Source organism: Cinclus cinclus, chromosome 5 (assembly GCF_963662255.1).
Source record: "Cinclus cinclus chromosome 5, bCinCin1.1, whole genome shotgun sequence".
NCBI classification, from domain to species: domain Eukaryota; kingdom Metazoa; phylum Chordata; class Aves; order Passeriformes; family Cinclidae; genus Cinclus; species Cinclus cinclus.
The window spans coordinates 40,788,069-40,801,208 of NC_085050.1; positions in this window are offsets into that span (position 1 = coordinate 40,788,069).

Here is a 13,140-nt window from a genome sequence, read left to right on the forward strand (position 1 = left end):
ACAATGTAGTTTTGCTCCTTGTCTTTAGCCAAAAATTATTCTAATAACATTCTTCGTGTTCTTCAGTTTCTTAACTGCATACCTGTGTGTTGTAACTATTAATAAAAATGGATGATGGTGTTCCACAGAGTGATAGAAATGGAGAACAAACTGCTTAGCTCTTCCTTCTATAGATATAGTGTATATTCAGAAATTACTGTCTCCATTCCTAAAATACTCCTTGGTGGAAATGCAAGTAAATTGACTCTTATTTTGAGAGCAAAGAAGAAAAACCATCCCTGAGCTGGGTGCTGCAGGAGCACTTCTGACCAGACCAGTTTCCCTTTTGGGAAATGTTCAGAGATCTGTAATTTGAATTAATTGTATAAACACTTGCTACCTTATTGAACAACTTTTTAATTGAATTAATGATAAGGAAAGATGGCAATTCCTCACCAGTTTCCTTGCCAGTGATAGTTCCTAATATAAATGGCTACAGAGGGATTTAGGAGCTGTAGGAAGAAATTTGCTTGCTTTAAGTCAACTGGTGATGTACAGATGTTGGGACATTTCCAGCATTCCAGGGCACATGGCAAGGAGGAGGAGGAGGACAGACACCAATTTAGCTCCTACCATTTCACACCAGTGGAACGTGTGTAGGTGCTGTAAAGTATCAGGGATCATTGGAGCAGTTTCTAGAGTGGCTATATTGTGATTTTGGATATTGCCTTAAAACAGTTTTTCAGTGAGAGACAATATGTCTTCCTATACTCATCTCTCATAAGTATTCACTTTCAAGCCAGTAGCTGGTGCTAGAAATGTTTTATCTTCAATGCTGAGGCCTTTCAGTTTATCAAGAATGTGTAAAGTTGGATTTGAAATGAAGTTCATGTAGGCAATTATTTAAATGCTAAAAAACTTTGGGTTTTTTTGTTTATTTTTTTTTTCCCTAAGTAAGGTCTTTTATGTATGCAGAGAAATTGTTCAACTCCTGGAATGCCTTGTGTGCATACATGTGCTTACTTGCTCACATGCTGTGCTTGTCTTCCTTTCTAGTTAAAGGCCAAGATGAAGGTGTCTTCACCAAGGATTCAACCTCAGATTTACTTCTGTTAATGGTGTGCAGTGTCTTGCCATCAGCTCTGTTGCTGAAATGGCCACTTGCCCATTTTTATAGACTCCTTTTAACCGTGCTATAAACTCCCTCCTCCTTCCCCTCGATCTTACAGATGCTTGAAGTTTGGATTTTTAGAACTGAGACACTACTTGGCTACTCTCTAATCATCATCTTCCGGCTGCTCCACCATAACCAATGAAGAATGTAAAGACTGGGGTGAAATTCCAGCTCATAGGAAAGAGTAGCATGACTCCTGCTGCCAGGATTTCAGCCCAGCTTTCACTATATGTTCAATCGGCAGCTCAGCTCCAAGCAGCTGGATATCAATTATTGCGGGATCCTTGTAAACAGCTTCTATTCTCCTTTGAAAAATTGCAATGCTCAGTGTAACTGTTTCTGGTAAACTTCTGAAATTAAGGTGTTTTTTAAATTAACATGAGTTACTTTTTCATAGTGTATGCATTAGTAATATTTACATAAATACTGATGTGGTTTTTTTTACTTGCTGTGAATAAGGCATGACCTGTAGTCATAACTGTAATTATATAAATAGATTTTACTCATTTAAAATTGTCTACTGACCTCTTGAAATTTGGTATAATACTGTAGCATGACTCTAAGATATCCCAGTAGGGCACTGAACAGGCCATTAACATGCAGTTACATGGTGTTTGATTCCAGGTGGGCTTTTCTTTTACCCTTTATTTAATTGGGATTTATAAGAATTCCAGTAATTCTTATGATCCACATATACAATAAACAACAGGGTCATGACCAGTAACCGAATCACATGCGGGACTCTTGGAAGGCAGAGAAATGTTTCTGCTCTAGCTTCAGTATCAAAGGACCAGTGCTCCTGCGCTGTTAACTCTGCTGAGCAAAAAGCATCCAGACTGACTAAACTGGGATTTTCGTAGGTGTCTACAAAAGAAATGAAAGCAGTTCCTTGCAGGCTTTCAGATGTATTAGTAGAGAATTTTCCTTTAGCACATAAAGTTTTAAACTTACAGAATACTATGAAATGGTCTAGAATGTCTTGCTGTATTCTTTCCTCGAAGACAAGTAGTAATATGGGCGTAGGACCAGAAATTCAGCTGCATATTTAGGCATTTTTCCTACCAACTATAGTTCTAGAAAAGATCTGGAAATTTTGTTTAAGTCAGGCATGAGTCAAATCAGTCATACTCAGGAGAAAGATTAGCAGGCATGAATTTTCATGTTCAGCTCAGCAGGTGGTGTTTGTCCTCTGAAATATTTTGGTAAATGTCAGTGTCAACTTTTTTCTGTAATTACTTGAGTAAAAATAAGCTGGAGCATTGCATTTCAGACTTGAGCTCAACTGTGATTCCATTGAAATGAAGGGCCTGGTTATAAGAAAAGCACAGAAAACTGTGTAGCAGTTCAGCCACTGCAGAAATGTTTATGCTTAGGAGTGAAATTGTTCATTGGTAACTGTAAGTGATGGTGATGGGGAGTGTAAATCCAGAGCCACAATTCATTTTAGCTGTTTAGCTTTTTTGAAAAGCTGTGGTTAAATCAGAATACATAATGAAGAAATATAACCATCACCCCATGCCACTGGAAAAGGCAAGTAGTGAAAACTTCATGAAGACATGAAGTTTAAAGGATAAATGTTTCACTTCAGGCTTTCCAAGGAAAACAAATATAAAACAAGTAAGGTTCAAAATGTTTTTAGAAAACTCTTGTTCAAAAGAAATTAACAAAAAAGGTAAGTTAATAAATGAAGACATCAGAACAGTGTGCTTTCTGGTTTTCTGTTTGCATATACTTTAGCTTGGAACATAAATGATTACTCATTCTGCAGTGAAGAGTCATCTGCTGCTTGATTTCATTCTGCATTCTCCTATGCTGAAGGGGAATGCTATGCATAAATACCGTTGAGACTTTTAATGAAAACAAAATAGTAGTAATACTTGTTGAAGTCTGAGGGGGTAGGGAAGAGGGAATTAAACTTTTGTGCCATTTGACATTGTCCAGACAGGTTTTAGAATGCAGACTATAGCAACAAGAAACATTAGAAGTGTGATCTCTAGAAATTATATGGTGCTATATTATTTGTTGCATGTTCTCACATTAAATACAGCATCACTGGGTGTGTGGTATCATTGAGTGATACAGAACCGTGTTAGACAGTCATTAGTTAGCATGTCCTTTATCCACTGAAATTAAAGTTCTTAGGTGACTCGGGGCATTTCCTCATTATGCTTTGTAATAGCTTCAGAATTGATTCATCTGAGTACTTAACTGTCATGAATGAGCTTTCTGATGGGAAGTGAAGATAGAAAAGCTTAGTAGTTTCGAGGCATTAGTCTCTTGACAGCCTTACAGAAATCTTTCAGACCATTGTGCTGTGGAATAAACAATTTCCTCTGCTGTAGGAATGGAATGCTGAAAGTATTTGAAGTGATGTAGCTTCAGTTCTGAAGTCAAGAGAACATTTAGATATGGTCATGAGTGCTCAGAGACCATGGGAGAACGGGGACAAGTGGGGAGACCTTTAGGAGACTTAAATCAGAATTACATTGATTACAGTACCACAGTTCTGTCCATCAAAAAACTGGGGATTTGGAGTTAATTGTTTCAGTGTCTCACAGGGCAGAAAACTTTCTGTGAGACTTTCTGTAGCTTTTTTATGTTTCCCCTGTTTATAAGAGAACTTTGTTTAGCCTTGTGGCTTTGTTTCAGAAGTTGCCTCTTGTGTATTGTGTATCTGTAAACTGCAAAACTGTTGGTGGCTGCTCTGTGATAGTGTGATTTGGAGTAAATCAGCTGCACAGTCCCTACAACTACATCATAACACCTACAACTTGGTGTTTGGTCTGAACAAAGCAGTGGGAATGCAACAGTCAGATAATGCAGGTTTATTTTACTTGCGAGGGCAGGGCATATTAAGTGTGGTGAAGGACTAGTCAATGAATGCAGAAGTGTGTGCCTGAAGACTCAGATGCTACTTGGTTGGGTATGCAGGACACAGTGTTGTGTGCCTTCCTGTGCCCAGCTGGAGTTTAGGAGGCTTGCAGTGGGGTTGCACATTAGCACAGAGTTTGAAAAGATTAACCTGCCTTCCCTTAAATTGAAGTATGACAACACTGCCACAGGCTGTAATCTAATCTAGTAAATAAAATGGGTGGTGGTCCAACTTCTGACTATGTGGTGGTACACTGTGACTCGTGCGTGTAGCTGAACTACCCCACTGTTTCACCTGTAATGGCCATGAGTAGCCCTCCCTGGCCTGCCTTGACCCCAAGGCATGCTCCAAGAGAGCACCAATTGCCAGGTGCTGCAACTGGAATCATGCAAACATGGATGACCATGTACAAATGTGCAAACCTATTTTGAAACCTTGCTTACCTGATAACCCTGGCCAGAATTTTAAGGCAGACATCCCTATTTGTTGCTCAAAACCTTGAGCCCCTTCCTGACTAAGCAGCACTGTGAATGGAAACAGCAATGCCAATTTACAAAGAGTGGAAAAGATGTGATGGTTACAGCATTTCTGGAGATTAGGGAGACCTGCTGCTAGGACCTTCTCAGTCTGTTCTGCACGAGGTCATGAGACTTTGGATAAGGCTATAGGGTGGCTAGCATTTTAAGTCTCATGGCTAGGACAGTGATTATTGATTAGTTTGTTTTTTTGTTTCTTTTTTTTTAATCAAGTCAGGCAACACCTGTGACTTTGAGTTAGAAAGGCAAACTGGCTCTCTGTCCACTCTGTGTTGCCTCTGGGATCTCCAGAGGAGGGTGTCACTTCTCATGGTCTATTGGCCCCAGTGACATTCAGAATGGGAAATAGATTTCTAGATGCAGTCAGAAACTGCTAAGATTGGGACATTTTTGGAAGTCATTCATAAAATTTTCAGGTAGAAATAAGGGAGAAACTATTAGGTTTGATCAGAGGTCTGCTTCTTTACTATACTGTTGCTTTCATTATAACAAATGCTCTTAGTTAAAGCAGATAACCTGCTGTAGCTCCCAAACTATTGGCTACAGTGTCTCCTTTTTAACTCTTTTCCATTTTTATAACCAGGACAATAATAATCTGATTTCTGGCTACCTCCCAGTTAGTACAGTTAGTATTTGCATAAGGTTGTAGGTTTTTTGTATTAGACATACGCAGTAAATAAATTGCATGGTTCCTCCCCAGAAGGCATTTTCTCTGCCTGTGAAACCAGAATTCTGTGAGGCTAAGAAGGCATACTACAGTAAGACTACATTCAAATGAAAGGTTATGCTCCGCTGAAGTTGTCAAGCCATCTTATATTCTGTTTGTGCATAGGCTGAGACCTAACTCAGATTTGCACCCATGTTCCTTGCAGTTTTGTAAAAAGTATCTGTGTGTTTCCATTTAGTATTGCACATAAATGGAGAGAGGGGTGGGCCTGCTACTTCTACACAGTAGGAAAAAGTTAGTAATTAGTTCTAATCAAAACTGAAGAAATGTGGATGTGAAAATAATGAGGAGTTTCCTGCACTCCTGCAGGATATACTAGAGTTAGCTATTAAAGAGAGTAACTTTTGCCATTTATATTTGCAGACTGGATTGTAGGTAGCTCCAAGTGAATATTCAGGAGAAGGGAGGCACATGATTTCAACCACTTCATTTAGTGTCTAAATGACATGATAATGCACTAAGTAGCCAAGGATGACTTGGTTGCCTCCAGAACCAGAAACAGCGTATCTGTGAGAAATGGAGCAGTGCATTTAGCCCTAGGGGGAGGCAGCTGTTCAGTTCAGCGCCATCTATTCCATCTCTGTCTCTTGTGGAGCCTGAACACGTAACGTTTCATGACCCTGTCCTGTATTGCAGTCAAACCTGCTCACCTGAAGCAAGAGATCTGAATCATGCAGATACACTCCAGACTGTTTCAATTCCATCCCAAGCCTCATTTTATTCATGCAGGTTGCAGGTCAGACCGTATCTCAGGAGTCCATTCCAAAGTATTTCAAATTTTGGAAAAGGAGCCTGAAGGTCTCACTTAGGGCTGCAAATCATCTCAGACTGTCAAGTGTGTAAGGTTCTAATGCTCTGAAGCATACATGAAGATGTAGCCTGTGATATCCACAGTCATATCACCACATCCTATTACTCATCTCTTCATCAACCTTGGGAAGTATACATATCTTAGCTCATCTGGAAATCCAAATGTGTAATAAACTAGGACATGGCCTTGACAAATAGGTAAAAATAACATCTCTTCATCTAGCACATCTGTCATTTATCATGGATGGTTGTGCGGTAAAGACAGCCATTTGTATTCTTTTAGTTACTAGTCCAAATTTCCAACAGCAAGTAGGTTTGGTCGCGCTGTATGCAAGAAAGCACCACTCCACTGTATAAGTAACTATTTTAGAATGACAATTTCAGAATGTATTGATAGACAGGGTTTGGCCTGGAATAACATCTTTTCAAAAACTTGCTTGGAGAAAGCAGTAATTCTGCTTGGCTGATGAACTGAAATTCCAGCAAGGAAAAAAAGTGTTTCTATTTCTGATGTCTTTGAGCAATTCCAGTAACTAATACTGTTAAAGCATTGAGAACTGCACAGGCAGTGGAGCAGTCATGAAATGTGTTTCAAAATTATAATGAGGTTTTTATTACTTGCAAAGAGATTTTTATTAGCAAGCTGAAAATATCCACCCAAACCAGTTATAGAAGTTACTTTATCTCAGTAATTAGTAAAATACCAGCAAGATAGCTATTTATACAAAAAACATTTGGCCCTAATTAAAAAAATAGTGAGAGAAATTCCTTAAAAAATTTGCATAATTAGGATTGCACAGTTAAAAGTTATAACATGACATCTATAATTAAGTAGTACTCCAGGTTTCTTTATTACAACAGCATCACTGGGTTATGTTTCTTCCAGCTAAAACCAACAGGAACTTTATTACTGTCTTCATGGAGAGCAAAATTAAATATGAAATACTGCCACCAATTCCCTGACTTCTTAAAAATCTTGTACCTGTGAAATTTAATAAAGATGTTCAGAAATGAACCCCCAGTAATAGTGAACTTTACACAGAAGATGAAGATTTCAAAGAATCCTACAAAAATTCTGCAGCTTTGGTGTTTTTCTTTGTAGTTTTTCAAATCTTTTCAGGAAGCTATCTACAGATTGTTTTACACTTGCCACCATTGTTTCTATCTTTTTTGTTTTGTTTTGTTTTGCTTTTTTTGTTGGTTTAGGCAATGCAACCTTCAGGTGGCTTCTGAGATTTTTTTCTGTGAGCAAAGCTACTCCCATTATTATTTAGGAAAACTGGACTCTCTATTCAGAGCTGCAGCAAGACAACCAGACACCATTAACAACTTTACTACCTTTGAGCACCTTGAGCTTATAGATGAGGCCCAAATTTTTACCATCACAGGAAATAGGGAATGATCTTGGCAATATCTGAAAGTCAGTTTAGCAAAGCATCATTCTTCACCAATGAGCAACAGTGAACACTTGAAGATAGGGTACAAGTACAGATGGATTATTTATATGTTCTCAAAAGTTTGCAATTCCAAAACTTCCAGCTTTAGAGCTTGCATTTATTTCATCATGTTTAATACTCTTACCCTGTGTGAAGTCCATTTTTAGTTTATCAGCCTGACCTTTGAAAGGCTCTATGGCAAGACAAATTATGATATATGAAAAAGAACTTTCAAAAAATTTGTTTTCCTTACATTAGCTGTCTCTCCCCTTCTTTTACTACAGGGATCAATCAATAATCATTTGCATTACCTTTTTTCCACTTACAGTCTTACAGCGCAGATATTCCTGATGTGAAAATCAGAGTTTTTGCTGTTTCCACAAAGTTGTACTTTGGGAACAGCTCATTTGGCACCATCTGTCTAGTACCATGGCTGCCCTCCAAAATTTACTACACATTACACTTCTTAGTCCAACACTATCATCCTGGATCTTTAGAGTTGAATACACACATCCTTCAGTCGTTACTTGAAATTTACTCATCTGTGCTAAAATGCCTTATATTGTATTCTCATTTTAGGACTAATGCGAGGCTCTGTTCCTTTAAAAAAAGAACTAGCTTACTTTGAAAACAGCTTTATCACTTTTGTGTTGAATATCATTACAACTTTTGTTTTTCCCTATAGCCTAATTACTCAAAAGACACTTGAAGACACTTCAGCCTAATTCCTGAAAGGACGCTTGCTTTATCACCTTCCAGTTCTCTCTCTGGCAAATGCCTGGCTTTTAATATATTTTAAAAAGGCTTTTTAAAAGATTGTTATTATTAGCTTTTATGTTAGCAAGGTGATCTTCTGAATCTATTTTCACATGGGTCCTTAGGGCTTTCTATGTAACTAGCTTGTGTTCCTTGTCTGGGTATTAGATAGAATTTTTGAAGTGTGGCACTTGTAGTATTATTAGAGAGTGTCCAAGGAAGGGTGAGGAAGATGGTGAACAGTCTGGAGGCTAATTCATATAAGGAGTGGCTGAGGTCAGTTTGGCTTAGAGGAGAGACTGAGGGTAGACGTCATTGTGATCTACAGCTTCATTGTGAGTGGCCAAGGAGGGGAAGACAATGATCTCTCCTCTGTGGTGACCACTTGACAGGACCTGAGGGAATGGCATGAAGCTGTGTCAGGGGAGGCTTAGGTTGGATATTAGGAAAAATGTTCTTTACCCAGAGGGTGGTTGGGTACTGGAACAAGCTCCCAAGGGAAGTGGTCACAGCACCAATCCTGGCAGACTTCAAGAAGCATTTGGACAATGCTCTCAGGCACAGGGTGTCTCTTGGGGCGTCCTGTACAGGGCCAGGAGTTGGAATCAATGATCCTTGTGTCCCTTCCAGCTCAGGAAACTATGATTCTATGAAGTCTTTGCCTTTGCTTGCCCCAGGTCACATCCACCTGGGCCAGAGATACAGTAAGGAATGCAGCGTTTCCCCAGCGTCCAGTGTGGAGACGAGTGTCGAAAAATCCCAAATCGACTACCACAAACTCGACATGGTGTGAAGAGAGTTGCAGCGTCTCCCAGCTGCCAAGAAAAGAGAGCAGTGGGGCTCCTCCAAAGTGCTTACTGCCGTGGCTGACCAAGCGCCTTTTAAGACAACATACTCCCACCTAGTGGCTCTCTTACAGTCAGGAAAATGCACCGTCTCCAGAAAATTGTGAAGTTGACTGTGGAACTCGCATTTGAAGAACGAGTAAGTCAGATATTTACTAAGTCGATATAACTGCTCAGTAGGTCTAGAAATGATGGTTTTGAATTCCTGTTTCACTACTGTAACATCTAACCAGAAATCAGGAAGGAACAGGTAAGCTGCACAGCACTGATTTCATAGCTAGTACTATAGTTATTACTGTAGTATATAGTTGCCCACAATGTAGTTAGTGATTCTTAGTTTAGTTTTTTCACCAAAGTTTTGGTTGTGTCACTAGGCTTTGTAGGAAAGACAATAGCTAGATATAGAAAAACATTTAAAAATCATCCTGTTAGCAGTACTTAATACCATAAGAAACCTCAAAGAGAAATTATGGGATTCTATGCATGTATAAGAGACAAATATATAAAAGTGTGTGTATATATAAATGAAAGAAATTACCCAAAATTACAGGTAACATTGCTTCAGGCTTTCTTAATTGTGTCTCCAAGCAGAGCACTATATCCCTAATAAAGAAAATTACACAGAAGCACTCTAAGTTGTTTAACTACAATTGGTATTGGCAGTCCAGAATTTCCTGATTTAAAAGCTAGCTATCAGATCACAGCAGTTGGATTGCAAATTAAGAGGATGTGAACTGGATACATCAATGCATTTTAGGATTCTCAATATAAGCAGGAATTCAAAGCCAAAAGTACGAGCAACCTGAAGAAAGACTGAACTCTTTCCACTTTTCAACTTACTCAAAAGGTATTTTAAATATTTAAATTTAGGAAAAGTATAATAAAATCTTGTTGTCCACTGTTGCACTCAATATATTTTATTTCCAGAATTATTTAATATTCAAAAGCTAATGGGATATAAAAATCTTCAGACTCCCTGATAAACTTCCACTTAAAGTCTGAGCCAGATCCAGTATGACCGAAGACTTTACAGTTAACACCTATTTTGGTTTCAATGCTGAGATATGCTCTAAGATTTTCACAGAAACTGCCATAAATTCAAGTATTTTTTGGCAATATTTGCAAAGAAATAAAAAACTGAGTAGGGACTGTGTCTGATCTTTCCAAGCCCTTCAGTGAGGACTGAGACACCAGTTGTATGAGAAAGGAAACCTACTTTGTAGTTCTTTGTGCTTCACATCTTCTTGTGAAGAAAACTTTGGTTTCAAGCTTGCTGCAGCAGTAGCCATTTTGTTGACAATCCTCTTCAATTCCTCCTCCACAGAGATGAAGAGGATATATCTCTGTTTCAGAATGCTTTTGAAACATCTGCCTAAAAAGCAGACTGGGAGGCATTCTGTGATGGTGGAACATCAAAAGACTGCAGTGCTGTAGGACAGGATTCTCTGTCTCCCTTCATCCTTCCCTCCTGTCTTTTCCTTACTTCACTTTGCTGACATTCACCACTTCTTCCACCAATGCTTCATGGTGTTACTTTTTCAGAAGTTCCCTTCTGCTCCTTCCCTCTCAGGCTTGGCTGTATTGCCAGAAAATTGCCATTTTGCTCAGTGATAAAAGGCATGGCTTTATCCTGAAGGGCCCAGATTTTTAGAGAGAGCAGAAAGCAATAGTTCTGGAAGTAATGAGGGGAAAAACAAGAAAAGAGATTTTACACATTTTGTTAATGTACATTTTACATCACTCCACACTCAGCAATACTGGCTTAAAGTTGAATTAATTCAATTTACATCAGTGCCTTTGTTGACATTTGTATTCATGAAAGTGAAGACAGAACTTGCTCCAGGATTAATTTTTTCACCTTCATTGTATATATCTTTTAACATTACATGTTAAAATCATGTGGCATGTGTCTCAAAGTGGCCTGCCAAAAAAGGAACTCTGTATTATGTTTTTTCTACAATTAATATTCTGTTCTCCCACATCCTCATTTCAGCAATATTATATCTTGCAATTTCATAATTTAAAAGGACTCCAACTTTTTAAGGCAGAAAGGTGAATGCGAACAAAACGTGCTTTTCAAGAAGAAAGACCCTTTAGGCACTAGGATGCCTTGTAAGGAGGATCCTAATAAACAAGCACTGCAGTGCTTGATAAAGTGAAAAACAAAATAAAATTGATTAATTGACTGCAATTGTCTCTCCAGACAGCTTACTATAATTAGATTTACAATCGTATTATGTCTAGGTTTTCTACAGAGACCTTTGTCTAAACTTCAAAGGATGTCTGCTTCCTTTTAAAATATTTCTGCTACCTACATAGCAAACCCTATCAGAGTGCAGAGAAATACTACGTACCCTCTTTTTACTATGCTCCAGGCCATAGTAAAAATTACACTGACAAAAAAGTTAATGCTTCTATTAAAGTATATTACAACTACAGTAATAGCCCACTCCAGGAATATATATGTGGTAGGACTTCTTAGCATTCCAATAAAACAAGTTAAATATCAAGGACTTCTGTGTTACAACTACCTAAAATAATTTAAAAGGAAAAGCACTATTTGGTGCAGTCCTAGAAAATAAAATGTGTCAGAAAAAGTCCTCTTTCACATTTTCAAATCTAGCCAAAGGAATCTTGGCAAGACTCTGTCCTTATTCCTCATTCATCAGATTCGTGAGGGTAACTAGATATTAGTGAGAAAATTAACTCATTGTTAACAGAAACTGTATAAAGCTTTGGGGCAAACATTATATTATTTGTAATGTAAGGTAATTTTCTAACCAGAATTGGTGCCAAATGCTTTTTGCTAAATTATGCTGTAATTCTTGTAAAATAATCTTAAAATAAGTATCTGTTTATCAAGTTTAAAAGTTAAACAGCTATTTTCCAAAGTACTGATTCAATAGAGCAATTAAAAAATAAATGCTTTGATAAATACCAAAACATGATTTGGGCCTGTTTTTTATTTTTTTTTTCCTGTTCTTTCATAAACGTTCATGAATAACAAGTGAATAAAACTTTCAAGTGTGTAAAATCTCTTCTGAAGGTCAGAAGTTACCCAATATAGCTCTTAATTTAATAAAAAACATTGCATTCCCCTGTAAATCATGTCTTACTAGGAAAAAGAATTCAAATATTCAGCTCAGATTTTGAGTCACAGCAAAATCCAAGAACAAGACAGGTTATGAACAGCTGTTTTTAGTAAAGCCTAATTATAGTGAATAGTCAGATCGTCAAAGAAAAGCAGCTCACACCTGTGGGCAAGGGTGCACGGAGAACTCTGATACCCAATTAGAGCATGGGGAACAAAGGAAGAAAAGGATCGTTAATTTCTTTTAGAAAGGCAGGAGTCTTTAGTTCCTATGTTCACCCTTTCATGTTTAATAAGAGATTATAAACACTGAATACTTTTCAGTTGTTTTTATATTCTCTTTTATTCATGCCATAAAGTGAAAAACCTGACTGCAAATCTGTATCTTTCCCTTGAGATCTTCTGCTATACTACTGTATTCTGGAAATGGCTGTACATGGCAACCTATCCAGTAAGGTGTCACTTACATGAAATGCAAAGAAAATACTGAGGAATTGTGGGTTTGGCTGTTTTTTGTTTTTTTTTTTCCACCTAAAAGAGATTGCCTGCATTCTTTCAGTATTTCCCACCACCAGTAGTAACTGAGACGCATGGAGTTTTCGGCCAGGGAGTGAGCAGTCCTCTAAGGTAACAGGGACACACAGTTGCAGTCAAAATGTCACAAATTTTATTTGACTTAATACACCCCAAACTGACTCCTATGAGAGGCTTCATGGCTGATTTAGATGTAGGGGGGAAATATAACCAAACAAAAACCAAACAGGCACCTGAAATGAAAAGGTGGTGAAACTTAATCTTAAAGGCAATACCTTTGGTATATTGGCCATTCAGAACTTTTAAATGGAGACATACCATCTGTAAATTACACAATGAGTGTAATATGCCATTATTAATAAAAGCACAACATGCATTCT